Source organism: Passer montanus, unplaced genomic scaffold (assembly GCF_014805655.1).
Source record: "Passer montanus isolate IOZ18808 unplaced genomic scaffold, ASM1480565v1 scaffold103, whole genome shotgun sequence".
Lineage (NCBI taxonomy): Eukaryota > Metazoa > Chordata > Aves > Passeriformes > Passeridae > Passer > Passer montanus.
Genome location: NW_024356838.1, coordinates 1,303,253 through 1,308,651, shown reverse-complemented (window position 1 = coordinate 1,308,651; position 5,399 = coordinate 1,303,253). Strand labels below are relative to the sequence as shown.

The window sequence follows — 5,399 nt, the reverse complement described above, 5'->3', positions numbered from 1 at the left end:
TCTGTTTTCCTTCCTGTTTCTAGCTCACCATTAATTCAATAAAATGAGAAGCTATAAATTTCCAACATTCTCTTCTTCAAACATGAAAATCTACTTTATAAAAGCTGTTGTCCTTTTTAATTAGCCAAGTCCTCTTGCTGCAAAAATGAGAGACAGGTGAGTAGATGTGAGTCATGATCAGGGCACCTGTTCAGCCTTGGGCTTGATTTAATAGGGAAGAGCAGATAAATTCAGTGTGAGATTACTGCTGAATCACCCACAAGGTTTCTGCAGTCTTTTATGGATGCATATGCATAATTTTTGAATGAGACCAAATTAAGAAGGTAACGAGATAATTGTAGAAAGACTCAGTGAAAGGGAAATGATGTTCATTATGATGTAGAGCATGAGAATGACCACGCTATGTCTAGCTGAGGTTTTTAACCAGCAGCAGGTAAAACTGAACGCTTAAAAATGCTGTAAAATCAACAAGCATGGTAATATGCTCTCTAAATGCACTCCCAGCCTCCAGCTCCTTTGAAGCTCAGGAGTTTCCTGAGTCAGAGTTTTTTTCACTGCACTTAGTAACTTGCAAGGGGGTTGTTTTGTGTTCATTTTGTCACTTGAAATTATATAAATCCATAGCATGCACAACATCCTTGTTTTCAAGAGAAGAAGCACTGCTTTGCTGAGTTTGAGATCTTATGGTGGTATGTTGGGGAGCTTTTGAAATGTCTGCCTTACACTATTTTGGTTTGTGTTCTTTTCAAAATGGAAGAAAGTGGGAGAAGGTTTGAGCCATCTTTCAACACTGAGCTATCTAGATTTCTAGATAATGTCTGGGACACAAGAGAATGTAGTGTGAAGGACTCTGCACAGCATTGCCACAAGCTGTCAACAGCAGGAGAGAGGGATTTGGCAGTGATCCCACAACCTAGCTGGGGAGCTGAATGTTCACGACCTATTAAGAGGTAATTCTGCATACAATTTATATTGCCAGTTACTGTATTTAACATGGCACACATGAGTAATCAATTGCTTTCATATTTGATGAACTCTCACTTAGATGTTTAATATTCTAATACAGTGAAGCAGGGGATGGCTGTGACAGTTATGTTCAGGACTAGCAGGAGCAAGACCAGCCACCACACCTGCTCTTGTTCTTTGCAAACAAAATGAAAGCCTTTCCCATCTTTTCCACAAAAGCCCTGGGAAAAATTTGAAGTTGGAAACTGGGATTATAGGAGAGACTAATGTTTTTGGTATGTAGAAATCTGGACCAGAGAGTATTAATGAATGGCTGATGCATTGTTAAATGTCCTACTCTTATTTTAATAAGAGTAATAATAAAACATGGTGAAGACTATAAAACAGGTAAGAGAGAAATATTTGGAATCCTACTAAATTGGTAGAACATTTTTAAAAACTTCTAGAATTTTGTAAAAGAGTGTTTACATAGGTATTGTTTCCACTGTTAATGACAAAAATTCAATTTCAAGGTAGCATTTTGTACAATTTATCAAAATGAGTATGTGAAACAATAGGCCAGTAGCATGAAGCAGATGAAACAAGAGATTCTTTTGTTGGAGCCTCTGAAGAGTGTGTAATCAGAGCTCAAGTCTATGACACTTGAAAAGAAAAACTGTCAGTTCTGAACCACCAGATTAACATCCTTGCCTGTACTTAAAAGATGAATACCTCTTTTCAGTTATCTTTCCTGAAGTTGAACTGTCAAGAACAGACATCTTGAAAGCATGTTTTTTGAGTGTATTAAAAGAGCCATCCTCAGGATGGAAAGAGACAGAAGTCTGCAGTCTAAAGGAATGTAGTGCAGTGCACCTTCTAGGTCACCCTGAGATTATGGCCCAAACACAAATTGTATAAGCAAGTGTTTTAAATTTCATTTAATATGCTTGGCCAAACTAATTCTTGCTAATTTGAATTTTTGGAAATCAAGAGGTCACAAATAGACTGAGTTAAAGCATGGCTTTTTCAAAAATATACTGATGGCAGGTTTAAGAGGCAAAGTATGAGAAGTTTTGTGGCAAATGCAGTCTTACTTTTCCATGCCATTTACTCTGTTTTGCAATTTGAAGTTTTTAAAGTGCAGATATGTCTAAGTACTGATGCTAGGTAAAAAAATGCATCTTAGAAGGGAGAAGTGTGTTTCTGGACTGATTGAAACCTTTCAGTATCGCTCCAGTCATCAGAGATTAGAGAACACAGAGCCAGTCCCTTCTCAGAGGTGAACAGTACAAAGACAAGGGGATATGGCCAAAACATGTGACAAGGGACGTTCCAGTTGTACGTGAGCAACGAATGCGTGGTGAGGGTGGTTCAGCAGCCAGAACAGGACCTCAGCACCTGTAGGATCTCTGCCCTTGGGGGTTCTTGCAATTCAGCTGGAAAAGACCATGATCAGTCTAATCTAACTGTAAAGTCTGCCCTGCTTTCAGTGAAACACTGCACTTGATGATCTCCTGTAATCATCCCTACCTAAATTTTTCTGTAACTATGAATGGTAGAGGCTTCCATGACATATCATTGTTTTTTTGATAAGGAGCAATATCATTCCCATGATCAGATGAAAGATATTCAAACAGACACTGACCTTTGGCAATAAGCAGAAACCAAAGTTTCACAGGAGGATGTAAGAAACACCCCTGAAGCCAGATTTAGGACCAGCTGCTTCTACAGTATTAAGGTGGTTAGGTTTTTTTTTCCCCACCTGATATATATTGCCTAAATGCAGGCATAAGACTCAGTCTATCTTCCAAATCATGGCATAGTCATAAGTCTAAAAGTCCCGTCATTTCATGACTCCTTTTTAAGTGCTCTCCCAATTACTTCCTGTGGAAAAGAGTTGCACAGTTTAATAAGACACTTTGTGAAGTGTATTTCCTTTGATAGGTTTAAAACACTTCTCCTTTTTGTCCTCTTGTTTCTGAATAGTCTGTCACACTCTCTAAAACCTCTAGTGCAGTGTCACCATTCATAAGCGCATAGCAGTGTGATACTTTCTATTCCAGAGGAATCTTCAGAATTTACTTACCTTAAAGGATCTATAATGTTTCTTGGATTAGTCTGCATCTCATTCCTTGCATTGCAATATTTTTGGGATATTGTTGTCTTAAGCTAACCTAGCCTGGCTGATATCCATAGTTTCCAATCCCAATCACCTATAGTAAGCCAAAAAGAGAGTCTACTCCTTACAGAAACTAATTTCTCATCCAGCCCTCCCTTTTTTCTTTTCTTTTGGGTCAGTTTTGATTGGATCAGATCCTGAATTGAAATTGCTATGTGATCTTGCATTTATTTAGTCTGGTGCAGCCAAGGCAGAGGTGGTGACAATCAGGATGAAGAGAGAGCCATCTCTTCTGCTCTTGCATCTGTTTAAAGTGTCTTTGACCAGTTACTCCTGTTAGCTGACTTTTTTTAAACCACAGAAGCACACTCAGCAGAAACTTTTACTGCACCTAGAACACTGATTTTTAATTGCCTACTTATTATTAACTTCATCTAAATGGTCATTGTTCAACATGTCAGCAAAAATTTCCTGTGGCAAGGAAGTGGAAAGCAGTTGGCTGCTCTCTGGAAGTCTTTGATATTTATAAAACCTGACCTGGATTTTCCAACTAAGTTGACTGAAAAAAATTTTCCATTTCCCAAGGGGAGTTTCATTGTATTTGATAACCACATTTAGGACTTCCTCTAAAGTATCCTTGATTGAAAAGCATCTGCAAATAAATCTGTGTCCCCAGAAAGAGTTTAAGATTGCCTTAACCTTCTTTTAAGTGCAAAAATTAATGAGACCATCAGAGATCACACAGGATACAGAATTCAGTCCCTACAAAGGAAGATGTGAGGATGGACTATATCTCTCCTACAATTGCCCTGCAGTGCTTTGCAGCCATATCCCTTTCCAGCTTGTTGCAAATGGCACTTAGGATCAGCCATCCATAAATCACCAATACCATCAAAAGCCCATGAAAACATGGATTTGCTCACCATGAAAAATTCTAAGCTTTGCTTTAAGGCAGGGTCAGAATGTTCTGGTTTTAATAAATAAGCATTGAGTTAAAGATAAGTTTTCACTTCTTGTTCAGTATTAGTTACAGAAAACACCTTTTCTGCCCCTTTCCTGTTTGAAAATTCTCACTTGTACATTTGCTCTGGATTGCAGTTGTGTGACCACTTCAGTCACATCCCATGAACTCCAGTGCTTCCCTGGGTTATTGGTGTAACACCTCTTCAGTGGCTTCCACCTCATCAACTGTATTGGCCAAGAGCCCAGCTGGGTGAAACAACAGGACACCAGCACAAAGCCAGGGCTTGTGAGGCACCCATCTTGGTGGTCCAGTGCCCGCTGCCCCTGGAGGAAGCCTGCAGTCTGGAACCAGGACCTCTTGCTGAGGAACCCAGGGAGCAGACACTGTGCTGTAGATGAATGGATGCTCTGAGTTGCTTTCAGCAGTTTTGCTGCACAAGTGATACATATTGGTATGTCAGCATCTTCCCAACGTTGTTTTGAAACAGCAAGTTGGTCAAGAACACATTTTGTTCCTGTTGTCTTGTATTATCACTCACTTGCTCAACAACAAAAAATGCCAAAACCCCCAAAACTTTATGTCAAAATCTATGAGTTGAGCACATAAATCTGCAAATAGTTGCTGTTTGTCTTCCTACTCTCTTGTCATAAAGAAATTGCTTAGGAAATAACTGTCCATGATAGTCCAGAATCAGCTGCTTTACACACATATCTGTGTAACATCAATTTCTTGTCGACCAACAGCAGTGCCTTTTTAGAGGAGCATAACTGCAGTGTGATCTGTCAGCCCTCACTGCAGCTATTTCATCCCCTGACCTAAATTTGGGTGTTTGTCACCACCATAAACACTACTACTATTTGCTTCTAAGATTAAAGGGGGAAATAATGTCTTTATCTGCCTACAGTTGTAAAGCTGTGCCAGAGTAGGTTTTATTCTGTTTATTACTTCTGCTGAGGGAAAAGAGTGCCCTTCCTCATATGGTGGTAATTTTAGTGCAGGCTAGATAAAGCATATATAGAAGTAAAATGCTGGGAAATAGACTATTCTGAAATTTGAACACATTTTCTTTAATCTCTTATTTCTGGGCTTTTTGTGGGTATTGTGTATCTTGGTTTAACTGAAGGTCAGTCTTGCATTTCTGTGAGAAAAATCAGTCTTGTTCTTTTCCTGGATGAAGTTGGGAAACCTCAGGAATCTCATGCAAGTAATTTTGTGAAATTTCCATCCCAGCTTCCCAGCAGTTTAGATGCAGTCTTAGTCATACTCTGAAGAATATTCTGCCACTTAAACAAGGAGTACTAAAAGAAAAACACCCTTCTTTCAAAGATGTCTGTTGTCTATGGGCCAATAACCCTTTTTGCTAAGGACTGA

General features: G+C 39.1%; 1 long non-coding RNA gene across 2 annotated transcripts; it reads left to right on the top strand.

Annotated features, from left to right (window-relative positions):
* The first annotated feature begins 247 nt into the window (after positions 1–247).
* On the top strand, positions 248–5,145 carry LOC120506518. Of its 2 annotated transcripts, none has more exons than XR_005628527.1 (3): positions 248–323; positions 758–950; positions 4,163–5,145. It is a non-coding gene; the product is annotated as an uncharacterized LOC120506518 (long non-coding RNA). The 2 variants fall into 2 exon arrangements; XR_005628529.1 differs by having other exon boundaries at positions 254–323; positions 804–950.
* Positions 5,146–5,399: the final 254 nt, after the last annotated feature.